Here is a 23,593-nt window from a genome sequence, read left to right as displayed (position 1 = left end):
GCTGATTTGTACACGGCGTTGCTGTGAGTTATCCTTAGGATATAGACATATACCAAAAAATTCTGTAGGCCTTTTCAAGATATACAATTCCGTAGTACATTATTTTGATGTATCTCATAAGGTTTAGCCAGCATTAGCAATGTAAGCGCCAAAAGTATTTTTTACGACTTAATTACAAAACATCGACTTTTATCTACTTTCTATAAATATAAAATTCATGCATTCTATAAACCTTTCGAAAGAAATTCTCTAAGTGCTAGTAAAAACCCTATCAAAATCCATTGCGTATTTTAGAAGAACTAAGTGCAAAAACAGACAAACAAAACAGATTTTTTAAAAATCAGTAGTATTTTTTTATACAGAAATATGAAATAGACAAACTTATAACCAAATACAGCAAATGGGATTATATAAATATGCTGATGATTATACAACATAAACATAATATATACAGTCAACTATCATCAACTCCGCCAAAGAGCATAGAAGTACTAATATGATTTAAGATTTTCACGGCCAAAAGTATTTTTGTTATTTGTTTTTGGAGTGTTATGCCGTGTTGCACTAACTCCTTCTTTAGCCAACGTTTTGGACAGCATTGCAGTCTCCATCATCAAGTCAGAAGTGTTATTATATAATATGTGTTAATGTGTGTTATAATATGTGTTAATTTGTGTTATTAAATAACACATCTGCCCTGAAGATAGACACTGCAATGATGTCCGAAACGTTGGCTAAATAGGCGCAACACGACATAACACCCCAAAACAAATAACAAACATAGAAGTACTAGTTTACCAATCATCTATGGTGTTTCCCAAAGCAGTTTTTAGGCCCACTTTTCTTTCTTATATATATTAACACACTATGCAATTTAGATACTGGTGGCACTATACTATCATTTGACGATGATACGGTTATCGTGTTTGAAGATGAAAAACTATGGAATAAATAAAGTAAAACAATGGCTAGATGCAAACCTCCTCACTCTCAATATTGATAAAACAAAATACATACTTTTTTCCATACGTAAGCCCAATCTCCCTCAAAACTGTCAAAAACTTACCATCCATTCATGCTCACAAGATCTCACCATGCCTACGTCACCTCACAATAATTGCTCATGCGAGAACATAAAAATAGCTAACGAAATCAAGTACTTATGTGTTATTATAGATGATCAACTGCGCTGGGAGTCACATATCAATTATACTACAAAAATACTCATTTTCAGATCTATCCTTAACCTAAAAACATTAAAATGTGTCTACTTTGCACTCTTTCAAGCAATTGCTACCTGCTAATTGCTAACTGGGATTGTGGGATGGGGAGGTTGTGCATCTTCAATTCTCCGTCCCTTTATTTTAACTCAAATACTATTGCTAAGGATAATATTCAAATGTCACCCGTCACACCCATCAGAGCCACTTTTCAAAATAATTATAATCCTAGATATTCGTCAATTATACATTAAGACTTTTCTAATAATATTCATACGCGTTACTCGTCACACCTAAAATGTGTAATTCCTCCAACAAAAACAGCATTTGTCCAGCAACAATTTTCTTATATAATGCTTCCAAGATATTCAATTCACTCAATATAGATACCAGATAAGCGGAAACTGGACATCTTTTTCTAAAAAATATTCAGAATTGGCTATTGGTAAAGGGAAGGAACTATTGCAAAGAATGTAGCGTAACCGATGTTTAATAATAAAATTACGTTTAATTAAAATTCTCTTTTGTTTAATTTTCATGATTTGTATACCAATAGCATATCCATCCATAGCAATCCATACCAATAGATATTGGTATGGAGATTCCACTTTGAATTCATGTGTAGGGAGCATCATTTGAAAGCTTATTACTTTACTAATGTCGAAAAAAGTTGCATGCAATAAAATTATTGAAAACGGTGAGTTATGCTGGATCACTAGAGCCAAGATGACGCTACTAGCCTCCAACAACACGGTGGTGACCGCAGCCTACCAGCACCAAGCGCCACTCCTCAGTGAGCGCTGGACCCAAGCTCACTCAAGACCACGACCTACATACTCGTAGTTGTCCTTAATTGCAAAATTTTATTTTTTTTTCATATATTTTTGCATTTATTTTTTTTTCTACAAAAATGTGAATATCTATATGGGACGTGTGGGATTGAACTAACCTCCCCACATCCTGAAATAAAAATTATTATTATTATATCATTTATATGATTTGATTATTTCACGGCCAAAAATATTATGGTGATTAATTTTTGGGTTATCATGTCGTAATTGTACAGTTGTGCGAAACGTTGGCTAAAGAAGATGGAAGCACAACGCGACATGAAAACCCAGCAATTAATCAAGATAAAAATGTGTTATGTTTGCAAAACCACAAAAGTTACAAAGAACGTGTATTGGTATGAAATTAATTGCATGATATAGATCTTAATTAATTAAATACGTTCCCGCAAAGCGATACGATACCTACATAAAATTTTAATGAGTACCCTCAGCGAGAGAGTTATTTCACATTTAATAGAAATTTTATTTTTTGATAATATTATAAGCATGTAAATAAAGATTATTTGAAAAGTTATTGTATTTAAGAATCCTACAAACTTCTATTAAAAATAATGTTATTTCCCTCCGCATTGTTCAGAGCTCGATAACATCTCGCCCACTGTGGCGGTGGTTGGTTGCACTGGATTTCGTTAGTTTGATCGTCCACGGTACCCAATCTGATTTATTAACCTATCACCTACATGATTTATTTTTTATGATTTAAAGTAGGTATCATAATTGTTACTCGATAGTATAGACTAAGATGAGAGCCCAAATTAATTTTGGAATTTTCCGCTCACCCACATCTGTGCATATAATAAAATTTTGAAACCGTATTACCGGAAATATGGTGTTTTGCTAATATTATTTCATTTACAGATTTTTAAAATTTTCATTTTATCTATTTATTTAAGTACTTCTATATTCGGGGTTTAGACAAAAAATTAATAAAAATAGAATAATTATAAAAATTACCACATTACTTTATTATATTATTGTTATCAAATTATTGATAGCTTAAATGCCAATTTCGAAATGCTGCGTAACGTCTTGGTTGGGTTCAGTTTTTTTCATGGTGAGAAAAAATCATAATTTTCATAATCTCTACGACATAATATCAGTAGGTACCAATGTACAGTACCTCTACCACGAATTCAAGAAATAGAATAAAATTTAATCTTTTAATTACTGTGGCAACACCGATTTAAAAACAAATTAAAGTAAATCCAAATGTGAGGTTATCTATCACATCTGAATCTGATCGATGGAAGTTGACATGAAAAAATATTTTACTCAATATATCTTGAAGCTTTTGTAATTATTTTTTTAACCACGTGGTTATTTCGGTTAAATATATTATAAATTACTTCTTGATATTTAATTTAAAATTAATTTCAAACAAGAGTAATGAATTCCTTAACACCGTTTGATGTTGTATCTGTTTCCTAGTAGCCGTTTTATTGTTGCCAGTTAAAATCATTTACACAACAATCACAGCACCATCCATTTAGGAAGACTGTAGTTAAAAGGAAAAATTTTCATTTCACGAATCTAACAATGAATTTTAACCACTTATCTCGTAAGCCTGCGAAATCAAATCGGTTTTGCGATCTAATTTGGCGGCGAGATTAAATGAAAAATGAGCAAGGTCGTGCATTTTTTCAGCATGAGCATTCTCCATATTGGAAAACTTTGAAAGCTTTCGTTTTGCCAGCCGAGAACGAGATGAACAGTGGCGAGAGCAGGACGGAGCACGCGATCAATTCCTGTTCAGGGAAACCTCATACCCCTCACACCCACCCAGCCAGCCAGCAAGGATCCTGATTTGGAAAAATGTTACGAGAAAACTTCACATTACTTTATCGTATACCGTACATACCGAGTAAGCGTATTGGCCGTAAGACTTATGTCATAATGATTTACTTTTCTTTATCCTGCAACATTTGATACAATAGTAAAAAGTTAACGGTAAAGCCCAACTGATTTCATAACAGACTCGAAAACTCGAATTGACCAGACTTCAACAAAAAGTGTTTAACCATATACCCTATAATATTTTAACTCCTTCGCTCGGGAATAAAATTTAAATTATATTAAGAAATGGATAGAACGTGATTTTTTTAACCAGTTCAGGGAATAAAGATCACATAATATGTGTTTTGTACTAAATAAATATGAAGTTCTGTGAACAGTAGAAAAAACAAAAAAAATACTCTAATTTTCGTTTGTTTAATAAATCAAAACCATTTTTTTTCTCTGAAATCATAACACTTGTTAGTAAGTAATTAAATACCTACTTATTTAACTATAAACCATATTATATCTTTTGAAACATTAAAAAATGATATTTATAATTATACAATTTGTGCAAAGAAACGTCACTACCTCAATACAAATTATCTTCAGTAAAACAAAAATGAAATAAAAAAACTCCAAATAAATACCACGATTTCACATTTGAAAAAATGATCTTAACCGAACCATTAAAGCCACCATCTTGAAACGGAACGTACGAACAAATTTACAGAGAGACCAAATGCAAAATGGTCGAGTTAAAACAGGAATTCGCTATGCTGACTACCAATATAGGATGTATATAATAGAGCTTATAAAACTTCTTTCGATAGAATTAAATTCGACATACATAGTTACACAGGTTTTTCATAACCCAATATTAACTAAGTAACATATTTTTTGCTTTTGATCTTGATGAATGGACATGTCTGATGTAATATCACATTACGTATCAAAAGCAATGATATTTTTGTGCTGTCATTTTGTGCAAAAAATAATTATTTTTTAACAATCCACACGAGCAGAGCAAATTTAAGTAAAAGTACTAAAATCACAAGAGTTTCGATTTTGTAATAGTAAATTATTATTCATTCCACATAATGATACATTTAATAATACAAGTATCTCAAACAATACATAATACTCTATTTGAATTTCTGTATAATAAAAAAACATAAATTTTAAATTGAAGTGAATATTCTTTGACACCTCAAACCTCCGGCATAGTGATGGTTATTTTTCAAAGACGCTGTCAGAAGTCAGACAATTTGTGTGAATTTCCGCTTCGAATTAAAATCCAAATAGACGGAATATTTCTGGATTTAACGGAAAACTATAAACTGTTTTGGTAAGGTGATAAAATACGCTTTCAAATGTTATAATTAGGAATAAACATGTTAATTTTTTTTAAACAGATATAATGTTTTAATAATGGTTCACCTTAAGTGTTTTCATCTAAACACTGAACTTAAACTACTAATAACAAAAAAAATATTTTGTTAAACAAATAAATGATAAAATATAAAGCTACTTGTAAAAAAATTATTTCTGTTTTTCTTAATTTTTTTTCCGTTTCACATAAAAATAATTAATAAAAAAAATACTTTTTTTTCTTTAATCGAGGTCGGAACCATTGGTTTTGTAGAGGTATACATTCTCCTGTGGTTAACTTTTATTGCACTGTTTAGTTCGTATTTCTCACCATGACAGTAAATGACATACAATGATTTCTATGACACCATGCTGATTACAAAAGCCAATAATTTGACTTTACAGGTTTAATAGCTCTTTCTTCGGAAAACCGGACAAAATATATTTTTATTAATCACTGAATTTCACGAGGTTTCCATGGCATCTGAAAAGTAAGTGATATATAGGTTTGATATAAAACCTAAATAAAATCAGTAACTATATTAGATAATTTGTCATCTAAATGCATTTAATTATTTAGTGACACAATGTATGAAGATATTTACAACTTCCCAACAAAACCCGTGTTATTTTTAATTAACAAACGATCTACCGATAAAAGGCCGGATAAGGAATTTTCACATTGTTTTACGGGACGATAATCATATTTTTATTTACAAATATATACACAAAAGCGGCTTTCTGACCTGTAAAATAAATGCATCATAATAAATCTCACCCAGTACTTGACATACATTAATAATGGAGAAACAAACACGCCTCTCACCCTGCGTAAGTTGCCTCGCTCCAGAATATGTCTGTTAATTTAAACTTATAATAATCTATATTATTTTAATCACTAATTATTTACTTGGTATTAAAATTAGTGTTCCAAAGTCAATTTCAAAATTTTTATGTGGAATTTTACCAAGAAGTTTTTGCAAAATGTTGTGCTTTTGGAAAATGTCACCTTTGCATTTATTCAACTCAAATATGCAATCATAATATTTCGTGTAATGGTATGATAAAAACTTGCTTAGAGATTCCATGATAAGGATTTATTGCCCCATTGGTTATATGCGCTTAGTCCGATCGCAGACTGCTGAAGAGAATAAAGGGAAAAAAATCAGGAAATGTTGAAAATTCGAACCAAGTTCCATTAAAACTGGATCGGTTAGTTACAGTTAAATAAGGTTTTTTATGTATTTTTTTATCTATAACTTTTAAATATAAAAATGCTACTTTCCAAAATGTAACATGACTTATAACCGCAGAACCTTATGTGGCCATATTTTGCTCAATTCGCAAACAACCGCGAGCTCATGCTGATCAAAATATGGGCAATTTGAAGATATATTTTAAAACATTTATTGGAATTATTTTATAAGCTCCCTTATAATCTTCGATTATTAATAAAATTAATTTACCAGTTTCACATTCTAATAAAAGGTGTCTGGCATCTCTTCTGACTTATTTGCTATTGACATTCCATGAACCGAAAATATTGAAATATTTTTATCTTATAAATCCTAATAAAATAATTGATGTTAGAATTTAAATTTATAGCAGTGCTTATCAACTAGGCCACAGATAATATACCAAAGTCATTATATTTAATATTGCTCCAAGTAGGCACTACAAACGGCAATTTTAATGTAAATAATAAGCAAAATACACGCTTTATAAATTTAACGATTTTTTAATACTTTTTTCACGAATCATAAACATATAAGATAAACAATCAAATGTAGGTGCATTCAATGCGGCTCTCTAGCATTATAATCAGTTTTTATTTCTCAATATTAAAATTTGAAGATATAATTTATTGAAAGAGGGTAGGAGATTTCCAAATAAACACTTAAAAATTTCCTAGCGCTCAGGCTGAAATTGATTATATAGCAGAACGCTCCCGTTGCTTTAAATTTAAATTAAAATTAAATACGTAGATTTCAATTAAATACTTAATAATATTAAAAATTATAATTTTTTATAAATCTCCCATAAAAGCAAACGCTTGTGAAAGAGAAGTAATTATTATGACAAATAGTATTATTGGATCTTAATTATGTAGGCTTTAATTAATTACAGACATCTTTAATTTTCATATAATATTGAGAAGATACCTTATTTTATCTCTGGTAGGAAAGTTTTGGATAAGAGTAACGCAGTTAATTTTTAAGTTGTCATATACATTAAGAAGATACCAAATTCAATCTTTGGTAGGAAATATATGATTTCAGATTTTAGAGCCAAAAGTATTACAGTGATATATTTTTGGGGTATTATGCCATGTTGCGCTACCTAATTCTTAAGCAAACGTTTTGTACAGCATTACAGTGTCCATCATCAGCCCTATAGTACCCCAAAAATAAATCACTATAATTTGGTAGAAAAGTTTTAGATAAAGGTAATGCAGTTAATTCTTTTTATACATTGAATTTGTCTTCAATATATTTTACTAGGCATTTATCGTCTTTAATTGTTCTTATTTTGACAGGTGGGCCGTTTAAATATTTTTTGTCTTGATATTATAATCATAGAATATAGAATAACACAAGAAGTGTCCAGTGGGCGTGTTCCGTAATCCAAATAAAATATCTATTTGGGCTGATATTTCCACATAAAACTTTGTTTCCATGAAGTCCAAATAGGATGGTGATATACAATTTCAGAAGTCAGAGAGACAGACTGCGTGCTAAATGGTTTGGAACCAAAAGGCACTACGTCAGTGGCATACTCGTTTCTATTCAAATTTATACTGAAGGCGCTTCTAGTTTGCTCTTTACTCGATGCATAATGATGTGCAAATAATGAGGTGTTACTATTAAGTGATGGGAAACGTGTTTTTTTCGTGAGCAACCTTAAGTTAAAAAAACATGTTTTTTTATTTATGTATTTTCCTTACTACATCATAATATTTTATACCTACTTTAAATTCATCATAAAATAAGTTTGTTGGATAATCCTTTTGTTAAAAAATATCAATTTAATGGATTTTAATTTTAGAACAGCGTGTAACTGTGAATACATTTTCAAATTAGAGAAATTTTCGGATTCTTAAAAAATGTTAATTGTTTTTTCTAATTGCACTAAAGTTTCGTATTTTTCAACAAAGAAATACGGCGAGTGAGTTTTATATCCGAGGTGAACAGTTTACACCTGTACCAAGCAAAGTCAAAATATGAAGTAGAATTTAAACTTTGTGCCAGGTTATTTGTACAAAGTGCTGTCAACCAATAAATATTGTTACAAAAACCATTTGGAGGAATACTAACATATAACGTTAAACTTAAAATGCATATAATCATACTGTCTTAATATGCCAGGCAACTAGATTGTTGTATAGATATAATTTTAACCGGGTGGAATTTATCATAAAAGTGTCTACGAGGTATTCGGGCTATGTGTATACGGGGTGTTAAGCGACATACCTGACTTCACGCTCATAGGGCAACTGAAACTAAACTGAAACTGGTTGGCAATCGAGCTTTTTCACGGCGCAACTCAAGTTAATGATTTCAATAATTATCAATGCTTGTTTAACCATTCAATAAAGAAGAACACTTCGGCTTTCATCTATCACTATCATATTGCGTTAAAAAATATCCGCAGAATCAAGTGATGATGAAGCCGCCATTTTTTTAATAATCATAAATACATCGTAATCATTTTCAACCTGCTGAACAAATTTAATGTTTTCCTGCTTGGACAATCTGAATGAAAAAATAGCGAATTTCTTGAAAACTGCCATATATATGTGCAACTGGAGTTGCAAGTGACTGATTGCGTCGCTTTGTGCGGACCGTCGAATAAATAGGATAGCAACTTGAGTTGCCAACTGGTTTTTTTTCAGTTGCCTCGTGAGCGGATGGACATAACCAGTGTTTCCTGATACTACTTGACAGGACTCACTGGTTATGTCTTGAAAATTCTAACTTAGTTATGGTCTCCGGTGACATTCTCTTTCCAAAAAGAAACAACAATAAAAATGTATTTTTTGGAATAACTTTGCGAGTAATGCCTCAAATTGTAATATTTAATTATTGAAGACAATATTAGCGATTCCTAAACGCGTTCTAGATATGACCGTGTCTTTTTCTGATTTTTCTGTTTCAGATTTTTGTTTAGGAATCTCTAATATTGTCTTCAAAAATTAAATATAACAATAAAAACCTTTCGCATGTCGACCAGTCTCTCAGCCGAGTAATCGTCGACTAATCATTGGCTAAATTAAGTCAGATACGTCTCTCAACACTGCTTATATATATATATGAGGCTAGAGCACAATGTGATTGGATGGAATACATTAATGAACCATACTAATGAATAAAATGCCCTACTGATTGCAAACACAGTTATTTATTGAAGTCAAGGTGTTCTTACTTTATTTACCTTTGCTAAAAAAATCGTCCGTTTGTTACTATGTTGGTCTGTCGATACAGTTAGGTGTGTAAATTGAAATAGTTCATTTTCAACAGCTTTCTGGCAAGCGAGAGTCCGTTTATAAATATTTTAAAATGAGCTTCCGGGATTTTTTTCATTTCGAACAAAAGGTTTCCGCAAACCCTTAGAAAACCGCTGGGTTTCATCACTGCCTACAGAAGAAAATATACCCACTGAGATACCTAGTACGCACTTCCACCAAGATAACCGGGGTTTTATTTAATTATTATCCCAGCTCGGAGACCCGAATGATAATAAATTACCTTTCATGCGAAATAAAACACTTGCGACTGAACCAGTAGCCACGGGTAATCAGTAGGTTTGGGGACCACATCGTGTGGCCGGTGACAGATTCTCACGTGCCGCCATCAAATATTCAGGTAAGGCCGGTCTCAAATTGATGCGATTTCATACAAGGATGAGCAACCCGTGGAAGTGGGGTGTAATCGACTGAGGATGAAGGTAGGCTTGTTGAAAAGTGTGCTTTATCGAAATGAAACACAGTTTCGATACTTTAAGAAAATCGAATGACGATTACTTTATCAGAACGGAAGGAAGCTCATGATTTTCCGATATTCGTCTCTTTGATTGCAATATTATTTTTCTTTCTTAAATTATTCACAAGTAGGTTTCAAAGAAGTTCAAGTAAATTACACGCAAATATAATAGAAAGATATATCATTAGAAATTCTATTCGCGAAATTAATCAAAATTATTCCAATTGAATTAGTTCCCTCAACTTTTTCTCCTTGCATTGTTTTTTTTAATTAATTGTATAATAATACAAGTCACTTTGTTTTACGAAAGACCATAGTAGGAATATATTTTTTCCTCAAAAAATGTGAAACTATGAATCAACTTTTTCAGACTTCTTCATTTCGCACCCAGAATGATTGTTCAAGTTTTTTTCCGATTATAAAAAAAATTGTAATGAAAATGTATAGTTTAGCAATACTTTGTAGAAATTCATTCAAGCAGAACTATAAACTCATTACTACGTCAACACTAAGCTATTCTCTTTGTCTTTGAATTCTTCACATTCTAGTTTGACAGTTTGTTTTACAAAAGAGACAACAAAAATTTCTTTTTTTCCCTTTTTTATTTTTTTTTTTAAATTTTCATCTGTGAATTAGATTTTGTGTTATTTCTAGAATTTAACAAACGGCCATTTTGATGCATAAATTTCACAAGCACGAAACAATTGCCTTTTGACTCGCCTACTTAACTTTCTTAAGAAGCATTAGATAATAAACAGTTTAAACATAATATTGTGTTCTCGGAAAATACCACTAATTTAAAAACACCGTTTTTTTAAGGTTAAAATTGAGCTTGCACTTGGACTGAAATTGCGCTTTTTTAAACTTACTGTGAGTCATCCCGGTGCTTAAAACCTTTTTAAAGATCGCAGCTGCATCAATTTATGTCTTCTTTTAAATTTAGACTGTAGGGAGATTCCCAAAGTATTATTTTATTTGTTTATTATTGCATATGAAGTGCTGTGATTGCTGAAATCGTTGAATAATGATCCACCTACTACAAGTGCTACGACGTTTTGATAGTTATGTGTATTTGTGTAGGTGCATTCTTAAGTATTATTTTGCAATAATTAAAAGTTTAATAGTTCATAACATCCAACAATATAAATATCTTAGTACAAATTGACCGGTCGGTGGCTCAGTTGACATCGCATTTCGGTCCCACCCAGGCGTAGTGTGTTCAATTCCTCGGCTGGCTAAATCCTCCACCACAACACAAGCAACATTTTCCGCTTACTGTGGTGGTAGTAGGAGATTTTCAAATAGTATCCGGTTATTCGTAACCCGGGAGTGCCTGTCTTTATTTTAAAAAAATTGCAAAACAAGCCAAATTTTACAGGGTATCCAAGGGTAAAGTGCACAAACTTCAAGAGGTTATTATATATAAAACATAAATTATAATTAAATATTTATATCACTAAAATAATACAACTTATTATAAACTAAAGAAGAAAAAAAATAACTTACACAATATATGTTTTTTTGTATATTTTATTTAACTATAAAATGTTATATCTAATACAGACCTATTTTAAAACTACTATAATAATATTATATTGCCTACGACCTAATATTTGGACTTTTAAAACACAAAAAGCTGCATTTTTATTTTTTTAACATCTACTATTAGTTTCTTTGATATTGAAAATATTAAAACCCTTAAAAAATATTGTTTTATGTTGCAGATAAATTTGTCCAAGGAAGCCTAAAATGGTTGCAGCTTCTCGTAGGATTGCCACGGACTCTACTATTAATACTAACACTTTTAAACATATAATCTGGCAACATTTTATTTTTTAACAAATATATTTTACATATACTAGGGTACTAGGGTAAACTTTTCCACACACTTAGAAGGTTGAGTAAGCGTTGCATTGTTTTTTTTTATCCTAGTGTATCTGCTACAGCACAATATAGACCTGATGCCTTCGTTCTGAATTATTTCCATTCTATTATGTTGTGTTTTACTGCTCAAAAAAATTACACTTGTGCAGTAATTCAGGTGTGATGCTACAGTGTTCCCATTTACAATTTTCCCTTTATCCAACTGAATTCCAAACACATATTATTCCCCTCTATACTATCATGTAGAATCACCTCCTGATGTTTGTGCACTTTACCCCGGATACCCTGTATAAATTGGCCAGATTAATACGACAAGTTTCATGACTTACTCCTCCAAAAAAATGAAAAAACCTTCCAGCCAAATTATGCGTCCTAATATTACAAGAAACGTGGAAAATATTATTATTGCTTGGGGTAATGCGGAGCGAGTTTTCAAACTTCAAGTATATAGGTAGGTACTAATCGAAAAGTTCAACAGGAGAAAAACGATGTGAGGGATTTATTAGAAAACGCGAAGTTATTTACAACCCTTTAAAAGTTGAGGAACAAGTTGTTGGAACCTTCTCTGAATATCTTACTTTTTCCTAATATTGTCACTTTTTTATGGAAATATCGAGAAGACACATGTTGAATAATATCCAATCATATTAGATGTCAGCTAGTGTATACATATTATTATTGTATACACTAGCTGACATCTAATAATATCCAATCATATTAGATGTCAGCTAGTGTATACATATTATTATTGTATAGACTAGCTGACATCTAATAATATCCAATCATATTAGATGTCAGCTAGTGTATACATATTATTATTGTATACACTAGCTGACATCTAATAATATCCAATCATATTAGATGTCAGCTAGTGTATACATATTATTATTGTATAGACTAGCTGACATCTAATAATATCCAATCATATTAGATGTCAGCTAGTGTATACATATTATTATTGTATAGACTAGCTGACATCTAATAATATCCAATCATATTAGATGTCAGCTAGTGTATACATATTATTATTGATCGTTCTGCCGCTGAGATTATTTCTACATGGGTAAGTATGTACATACAGTTTTTTACATCAGTACAAAACAAATAAATATAAAACAAAAAGCATTTATGGAAACCGAGTAAATATTTACCTTTGTATGGGTAGTATAATCACAAATTAGCAAGTACTTAAATAGTTTTTAAGCAAAAATTTAATAGTTTTAAGAAAAAACTACAGGTCAAAAATGTGTATAATCTTGGTATACCTTATATCGAAGGTAATAGGCATTAAAATTGCTTGACAAACGGAGTTTAGAAACGTTCGATTTCAAGCAAAAAAACTGCTTTTTAGTTATTGTGTAAATAATTTTATAAGAAAGCAAAAAAGTTAATCAAGTGAAACTGTCACAGATAATCATAGCTATAAAACTGTATTTTTTAAAAGTTGTTTCCTTTATGCGTTCATACATTTCTATTGAAAAAATATTTACTTACATAAACTCTTATGTAATTCATTTCTTATGTAAGTATTTCATTCATCATAAAATAGATAATAATCAATAAAATATTTAATTCGTCAACCAAATAACGGAGATTTTAAACAAATGCTTATAACTAATATTAAGTGAATCAATTTATTTTTATTTTGCCTTTGTTAGAGCACAATTCTTCCGTCTGTAACCCAAATTATAATATTCAAACCAAACTATTGAAAGAGTAGATTTTTTTTCCTAATATTCAAAATGAGTATTCCAGCAATTTTGTTGCAATACAACACTTTTTAAAATGAATTTAAATCAAAACCAATTTTCACTGACTTGGTTTTTCTATTTACAATTAACTAAACGATGAATTTGTCCAGAATTGCTTGCGTTGATAAGCTTTCGGATTCCATTTTTTTTATTTTTTTTATAGTGAATACCTCACAAGAGTCCCAACTGCTCCCCTCTGGAGCCAGTGAGACTATGGCATCCCCAATTGGGGGATGTTGTGAGGCTGAAGGTAAGTGGGGAAGGGAAAGAGGAAGGTGGGGAAGTACCTGGCTATTCAGATCTAGTCACTAAACACGGCTAAAGCCATTTGGAGCAACGTTTCAATTCTGAATGGTGGTCTTACACCAGGGCGATACTGGTAGTATCTTCCACTCTGGAACGTGCCGCAAATATACTATATATTATTTTAATTAATAAATTGTGAAATAACACAAATTAATCAAATAAAATTTATTTGCGCACGCCGGGTTCGAACCCGCGTCCTTCGGAATGGCAGTCCAATGCGTTACCACTGGACTATGCCGGCCGTCAAAACTAGAAATAGTGATTTATTTCAGTGCAGAAATTCTGTGACTAAATACCATGCGAATTCCTCACTACCTATAATATTTATGGAGGGACATAATTACAGTCAGTGGACATCTTCAATTTATCACACAACAAATACAAAAGGTTGTTACTGAGGCAGTTTATAATTTTTACTATTCATGTATTTTAAAAGTCACTAAAAATGGTGTTAATAAATAATTATTCTTTTATATGCTATCAAACAATACGTAATCACAAAAAATATATTTAACCCTGCTTCAGTAAACTATCGTAAAAATGAGCACCTTGAATTCTAGATTCTCAAAAGTCGGCACGTTGTCATCCACGAGCGTCGCCCCCCGCGGGCTACCTTTGAATTGCTCGCGCCAGCGGCACGCGAGTCGAGGCATTTCATCGCCACCGCCCCGTAGTCACATTGCGTTCAATTCGCTTGCTAAGTTACAACATCGACTTAAAAATACGCAAGCTCAATGCATTTTTGAAAGACCGAACGTAAAAAAAAAACCGATACCTTAATAATCAACGCAAATCCAACATTTATTTTTAGGTTAACTTCATTTGGGAATGCTGTGTGGAAGGTATTTAATAAATAAGGGAACATGGGATCGGAGAGATCTATGTTGTAGGAGGGAGGAACACAGATTCCAGCAAATCGTTCAACAGCCGAGCTGTTGAACTCAAGACCCGTTCTCAATTGACAAACGTCAACCTTATGCAATTAGAATGTTGGGCGCGCGTTTTGCGCGTTTCCTGACTGTGCACCTGGTGCGGTATGAATCAATGACGCTAGTTCACCGGAGCATCTTCCATTGTAATACCGCTATAACAAGGACAGAATACCTACCTGACGCATGTGCTTTAAAGATTATCTGGCAGGAATGTGAGGTAAAAACACCAGAAAGTCTATTACACTGATCATTAGTTATGACAACCTACAGCAGATTATTGGAACAAATGTAATTAATAAAGGTTCAACATTTTATATCCCAGGTTCCCTGCCACATTCAGCAGTTTAAATGTGAACTTAATTAGTTTAAAATGCAGAGAAATCACTGTCTATAGTTAGGCCTGTAGTCAGAAATGAATTTATTCGCCCAACTATAAATTTAAGGCAAATATTAATTTATTTGAAACAGAATGCTACTTATCAATACAAAAAAGGTATGAAAACTAATTATTAGTGAAATGTTTAGACTTTTCTGTTTCATAGTAGCTTTTATTCATAGCAGCAGTTGTATTTTTGTAATAATGTTTTGCCATTTATCCACCTACAAACAACGAAATTTGAATGCCTCTTTGCGTTTATGTTTTAAAAAAAACTTTGATAATAATGTTTTAAGCATCTTCTTGGCCCAAAAAATCCAAAGAAAATCGTAACTTCGCTAAATTTATCCTAAATATTTCAGAAGAAGCTCCGAAAAAAAAAAAGTGGGTGTGTCAAGCCTACGCAAGACAGAAGTGAAACTTCTAGTTTCAGCTGATGCTTGGCGTGGCGCAGTTCGCTGGTGTCTGAGAGAGAGGAAAGAAGAGAAGAGAGAGAACGTTCGTGAGCGGCTCCCCCACCTCAACAAGGTTTCACTTCAAAAATGCCACAGCCGAGAATCGAACCTCGCTTAACTGATTGAAAGCCAACCACGCTGAGCACCAACTGTAAGCAAAGCCGCATAAATTGATTATATTATGTAGGTTCTGAAAATATGAGAGCTTGTTATGTTTTATAATGTTACCTACATCACACCCAAAATATAATATATTTTTAAAAATAATGTACAATGTACAGAAATAGAATCCCACACAAGATCGCGTAGTGCGCTCTAGCGAACGGATATTTTATCAGAGGGAGATAGTTTTAATTTTTTTTTCTGTAAATTATTACATATTATCAAAATAAATAAATTAATTAAATAAATGTAATACAATTATCATAATATACGGATTAGATAATAATTTTAATCCAACACAATAACGCAAAGCGCGCTCTAGCGGAGTAATGTTTTATCACAGTGAGATAAGTGTTTTTATTATTTTGCAATATTATTTTCTTTTAAAAAATGTTCTGACCTACTAAAAAATAAGATATTGAATGAAAAAGGCGTTAAAAACAAAAAAATAATGTGCGATGGCCGAGAATCGAACTCGGATCAACTGCTTGGAAGGCATCTATGCTGACCATTACACCACCAACGCCAGTTGTCGGGATGAGCTAAGAAGCATTTATATGTTACTTCAAAACTTTGACTAGATCAAATGAACTTTAATCGGTGGTCCCGCATTTTCGTTTCGGTCATGAGTCGGTTTTACTCCGGTCCTCGAAATTGCATGACGCGCGTAAAGAAGTTTCACTTCAAAAATCTTTTCAATCAATATTATGCAGGCAAATCTAAAAAAAGGGTTTTATAACACGTACAAATGTTAAATCAAGGTACTTACTTACATTTTAAGAACATAATATTTTCAGTAATTTTTGACACTTTTGACTTATTTCGTGAAAAAAATTCTAAATTTATGATTATCCATTCATAATTCGACAAGTTGCCGTATAAAGACATTTAAATAGATTTTTTTTATAATAATGCTATATAGGTATTTTTTTTACTACGAGTATTACAATGAGGACTTTGATTTTTGCAATGTCACTCCAGCCTACTGTACAGTACGCCAAGCTCCGACTTCATTATGGCTTCGATGGAACCCCCAGGGCCTAATCTGGCCGCTTAGAGTTACACCAAGCATATCAATGGAAGACATGTTGGGATAACTAGGTATGATGTTTATTTTGTATCTTTAAAATGAATTGAAACGTGTTCTGACCCAATTTGAGTCTCAGAAAAAGGTTTACAAAAATACGATAATTTGGAAAGTTCGGGATTTCAGTTTACGGGTTTCGGCTTTGGGGATACCTTTCTATTGTTCTGTTACTATGTTTTGTGTATCTGCCATAACATAAGTATGCGGAATAATCCAAATGCAAACTCTAACATTTCAGACGTGGCATAAAATACAGATATTTTAAATACCCTACCATATTTCGAAAAATGAATTTAAATTGTCAATTTCGTCGAAGATGGCTTCACAACACGCTTACAATCATTTTAAATTGTTGTGACCTTGTTTGGAAAAATAAAAATTTCCGAAAGAATTTTACAATTACGAAAATTGTGCTATCGATGTTCTTCTAGTTTATTTAGCATTAAAATATATACTTTTTAAGAATGTGAATTATATAATACGAGCAAGATGTCATAGCCACGTACGCTATCAAAATATATTTATTACATATATATTATATACGCCACATATCGGGTACAAAATTATCCTACGTTTCAAGCTGAAACCAACTATACACATTAACAAAATTTCACTGAAATATATATATATATATAAATCACGTGTCACTGTGTTCGTACACGCTAATCTCCGAAACCGCCCAAACGTAAGATAATTTTGTACCCGATATGTGGCGTTGTTGTTGAGATCTAAATTATTTTCTTTTAATTTTTTCAACGATAATTTTTTTGTTCAGCTTTATCATCCAAAAATACATACAACTACACATTTTAACTTCTCTACGCCCCCCTCAATATTTATTTAAGCGATTTTAATGATTTCTTTAAGGTCGTAATTCATGTTTATGTATTTATATTGGCAAAAGAAAATTAACAAAAAATATTGTTCACAAATTAAAAATTTCAATTAAAATTCATTACTACAATTTAAAACAACACTATTGTAAAGAATCAATCTTCATTTACCTCATTTATAACATTTGATTTTTATTAATTATCAGTTAAGAATTGACATTTTATTTATAACACTTGAATATGAGATGAAAAAAAAATTAAGAAAAAAATGTTTATCGGAAGTGTTTTCTATGGATCGTATTCATACGGTAATCTATCAAACTGTGAAAGACATATACTTCAAGGAAGTTTTAAGAGTATAGAACGGCACTGGTCGCATTTTTACTTATGTTTTATCGTTCTGAACAATAATCACAATCTGCTGAAATGATCGATATCAAATGAAACGTCAAAACAATATCTACGATGGATGTCACTTGCGCATGTATTTTATGTGTGTCAATATCATAAAATATCCAACAACAGACAAAAGGCAGTCTGCATAAAATGAGGTCTATATAAAATACAGTCTATATAAAATGAGGTATATATAAAATACAGTCTACATAAAATGAGGTCTATATAAAATACAGTCTATATAAAATAAGGTATATATAAAATACAGTCTACATAAAATGAGGTCTATATAAAATACAGTCTACATAAAATGAGGTTTATATAAAATGCGGTCTACATAGAAGGCGGTCTGTGTTTTTGTATATAATATATACAAAATAATATATCATTAGAATCGTGAAACATAGAAAATATTTGAAAGTGAATAGATATATATATATATTATATATATCTATTCACTTTCAAATATCTTCTATGTTTCACGATTCTAATGATATAAATCAATATAGGTATGAGAGATGGTGATAAAATGCTAGTAACATATCAATGAAAATGTTCACCTCATTAAAAAAACCTTTTTAACCAGAAGATATATATTTTTGACTAAGAGAAGCAAATCCTGTTTTGACTCTACCGCTTTGCATTTTGTCTGTCTGTAAATTTGTTTGTGAGTTCCGTGATTGACCGGATCCTGTCAAGGTACATGAGCGGTGCGACTGTTGAGTCGGAGTAATCAAGATGTTTCACAGAACTACTAGTTAAAATTATAATGTTTCGGTATTTAACCAGTTCAATATCAGAAATCTTGGCTGAATCATTATCATAAATGTAAATCATTTTAATATACGGTGTCAGGAAACTAGTGGTACAAGCGGGAAACTGATTATTGTGGTCGATGTTGCAGTATAACTTTGAGTTTTCACTTTCAAGTAAATCAAGTCCGGAGATGGAATTTTAAGGACAAGTACTATTTTAAAACACATCTGGCTAATTGTTTTTTTAATCATTTGTTGCAGTTAAGAAATTAATAAAAAATCGAAATGCTCAGATCGAAAATGAAAAGTTTTGTGGGTTCGCTCTGTAGATTCAGATATTTCGCTTGTACCACCAATTTCCGGACCCTGTGTGTGTTAAACCGTATTTAGTGATCATGTAGATGACCTACGATAAGTTTAATTATTTTATGTTTCATTTTGCAGATTTTATTAATATCCACGTATTATAACTTGTTTCGTCTAATATTGTAGATTATAAGAAAAATAAAAATTGTGTTTTTATGTTTTTCGTTCATGAAAATGTCAATTTACGCACTGGTTGAATAATTTGATACTAATATTATAATGTCGTAACAATTGTAAAATCGAACAATCCATAATAGAATTCTAAAAATTCAACCTTTCACAGGTAAATAACGTCACGCCTCTTCTGCGCGAACAGTTTGCGTTCCGTGTCCGTCCAAGACTAGGAAGATGCCAATTTCCTTTCACATTAGCTGTAAAAGGTAACTGTCGCGCCTTTAATGTCAGCGTGGGACCGGGTCGTGTTGAAATATTGTCTATTTCATTTTTCAATGTGTTTTTGAACCATTATTAAATTTTAGGTACAACATTTCTAGTTCTTATCACTTCAGTGTTTTTGTTAGATATGTAGGTAGTCGTAATTTTTATGAATGATACGATCTGATGAAGATTTACGAGTGATAGTAAAAATTATCTAGAAGTTGAAAGCGGCACCTTTTGACTATCATATAACAGATCTTGATGCCGACTGATTTATTTTTTCTTTTGCTATTTTATTTGGAGTCATATAAGTACCTTCGCTAAGATATTATCATGTACGAGTACTTACTATTAAAATTCCTTAGCACATTTTATTAGCCAGGTTTGTTTATGCGCTGATAAGCGACTAGGTACTTATGGCCCGCTTCAGTACTTAAAATTATTCACAATTGGCATTCAATTGCTTAGAACCGTTCTAAACATCATTATTCGCAAGCCTTACACTAAACAGGGAATGCAAACTGGTTTTAATTATGCCGAATCAAGTACACAGCAGCCCATATACATAGCAAACTAGTATAAGCCTGAATATAATATTCGTTTGACCGAGCTTGTGAAACAGAACGCACAAAGGCTTGTGCAAATAAAATTAGACTATCAACTTATGTTTTTCAATATAAGTTGTCCCTTTTAGAATGCATTACATTATTGCACCAACCTCAATACGTTCCTTCCACCGAGAGCTCAGTCATTCGCTCGAAAGAGTGAGAGATTGCAGCGGAGCTATCAGCGGTATGCCTTTAAATAGACACAGTTTTCTGTTAACTGCGATACGATCAGTAGAGGCTGGTGCCTAGCTGTGTCCATTTGAAATCATAACGGTGACCCGTTACATCGTTTAATAATACAAGCTGCGATTCACGCGAAACGAGATAAAATTGCATAATAATCCTAAACCGATAAGAATTAATTTTAAGTAATGCAACAAATATAATCATATCTGACATTATTAGACCAACAAAGGCGTGAATGTATTTGCTGAACCAAATGCTTTCAAAGAGAAAACGTATTGTTATTGTATTCGGCAATATGCACGGATAAAGCTAATTATGATTTAATCCACGTTTTTTGTGAATCTAGCGCTATTTTACAAAAAGCATGACATGTTCTTTATTTTTATAACTCAGATATAATGCGAGTAAACAAAAATTGAATGAGTATGTTTAAGAAATTTAGTCTAAGAACGACTGCCAGCCTCAAATTGGACTATCACGAACTGTCCAAATACTAACCGCATGAATTTTAAGGTAGTTAATATTCACAGTTTTTTTTCTGGCCGGTCTTAAAATGAAGTGCTCACTTCCGAGTACCGCAGACAATGCTAGTTATATTATTCTTCTAGTGAACTTATTTTACCGAGTGGTGGCTAATTAGACCATTGTTTCTCATCCTTTCAGAGAAGAATCACTTTGACGAGTGGTGTCAGAATAATTAGAGATAGGTAAGTAAGTGTTCAGAGCGAGGCGAAAATTTTAACAGCACAGCCAATTTATATCTTACCTTTATTCCTCAACGCGGCGTGTCTCTTTATAACAAGAAAACCGTGCGGTTGTAAAACTTCATTACGGCGTGTTGAACGTTGCATATTTTTGTTAATGTTCATGTTTATGCATGTAATTTTGGTACTTCTGGCACGTTTTGTTGTTCTCAAGTCGAAACAACCAGTAGAACGGTGGAACGCGAATTTACATAAATTAATTTTTTGTTTCATTACCAGATTGCCTGGTAAATTCTAACAATTACAGTTTTTCTTTATGATTTAAGTATTTTAATATAATCACTTTTTATGTTGTATTTACATTATTTATTCTTATGTTTTAGGTTTGTATCGATGAAATAAAACATGATATTTTTGGTAAGTTTTCCGTACTTCACTTACTTCTGTTTATATTTTTTTTTGTTAATACATAGTGTATAATGACACTTAAACTGTGCATGATGTGAACATTTTTAAGTGGACTGTTGACATATACGTTTTTTTGCAGCGCTTATTTAATGATTTTGAATGTTCCTAAACAATAAATAAATAAAAACGCCCAAATAATTGAAATAACACTTCGTTTCAATTTAATTCGAACAAGAGACAGTTACGGGGAAGATGAAAAAGCATGTACAAAACAGTATATTACCTTCTAAGTTTGAGTTATTTAAATAATTAGCCCTATTTAAATTGACGCGAAACCTTCCGAAAAACGTCACATCATACTAACAAAATCAAAAATGACAAATATCGTTGGTTAAACACGTTCTGAATATTATTTGAATAATATTTCTAATGCATCTTTAACCACCAAAGTAAATAGTTGTTTCTTGTGGTACCTAATCAAGCCAAAACCAAGCGTTATTTAATAATTTACGTTATTTAATAATTTACGGAGTACAACAGTTTAACACATGTGTTATACTGTTTGTGAGAAAAAATGTTTCGATCAAATAAATGTATTTGCAAAAGCATATTTATATCACACAACTCTATATAGGATTAAAAATAACTTGTTGCAAAATTTAAGGAATTATTTACAAAAATCTTTCGTTGGTAGGTAAATATTTTGGCAACGATTGTAATTATTCTCGTAATAAAATCAAATTTTACAGATAACCGATAATGTTTGTAGTAGGGAAAATTGACGTAATTTGTGTTTTTATCAGTCTTCTAATAATTCTCACGTATAGAATATGCCTAAAAAAGCATGACGTAGAATATTTTTCTGACCTTACCTTAAAATAATCCAATATAAAGATTTTTTAACACGACTTAAATATATCTTCACATTCACTTTCTTTTCACGGTTACACCAAACATCACAAAACACAATGCATGACAAAAGCAATGTGGTAACCGAAAACAATACATTTGTAGCAAATGTAACCAATTATAACTCACGTACAACTTTTACATAATATATTTTACAACTATAAAAATGACTGGCGTAGTTTGTGTTTAATTCATAGACATATTAATTTGATAACGTACCGGCAAATCTAAGTTTGAATTTTGATAAAATTATTTTCCCGCGTGTTTCGGACATTCGAGCGAGAAAAACAACATGGCGACCGTTCCCGCGGAGCCTGCGACCGGAAGGAGCGTCGCGGCCTCACTGAGCAGCCATTCCGGTGTGTTTCCCCGCTACAAGCAAACCGACCGTTACATTCAAACTACTGCAAGAGAATCCAACAATCTATAATCAAAAGTAACGAGCTTCCCATCCGCTCCGAATTAAACGCCCAATAAACAAAACGTCACTTTCGCCTTTGGGGTTTACCATTCATTTCATTTTTTTGCCGACTGACTTTGACAGGATTGTGATTGTAACACAATGACGCACTTATCTGGTATTATCCGTTCTGAAAGAAATCTTGTTGAACGTGATAATAGTGATTTGAGATTGGCGAATAGGCCTCCGAGGTCGAAGGGTAAGGCTCTCGACTAGCAAGCTGGAGGTCGCGGGTTCAAATCCCGGTGTGCGCAAGTAAATTTTATTTGATTAATTTGAGTTATTTCACAACTTACTCATTTAAAAAAATGCATGGTATATTTTCGACACGTTCCAGAGCGGAAGATACTTTCAGTGTCGCCCTGGTGTAAGACATGGCTTGAATGTCTTACACCAGGTGACCAGATCTAAATAGCCAGGTACTTTTTCACCTTCTTCTTCTT

The 23,593-nt window shown here is 32.0% G+C and overlaps 1 protein-coding gene across 2 annotated transcripts in view; it reads right to left on the bottom strand.

The window, feature by feature from the left end:
- The window catches only part of dnc (phosphodiesterase dunce), a 622,938-nt gene extending 599,923 nt beyond the window's left edge, over window positions 1-23,015 (bottom strand). The window contains exon 1 of one of the 2 annotated variants that reach the window (XM_089651457.1): window positions 22,910-23,015. The gene's annotated coding sequence lies outside the window, so the exon portion shown is untranslated. Of the gene's footprint in view, window positions 1-22,653 lie in introns of both variants that reach the window. The other variant, XM_089651448.1, reaches the window with a different exon arrangement.
- Window positions 23,016-23,593: the final 578 nt, after the last annotated feature.

This window comes from Hesperophylax consimilis, chromosome 1, assembly GCF_061612785.1.
Source record: "Hesperophylax consimilis isolate HC1 chromosome 1, BYU_Hcon_1.0, whole genome shotgun sequence".
Taxonomy (NCBI): Eukaryota; Metazoa; Arthropoda; class Insecta; order Trichoptera; family Limnephilidae; genus Hesperophylax; species Hesperophylax consimilis.
Note: the sequence above shows the minus strand (reverse complement) of the source record. Positions and strands in the feature narration are given on the sequence as shown.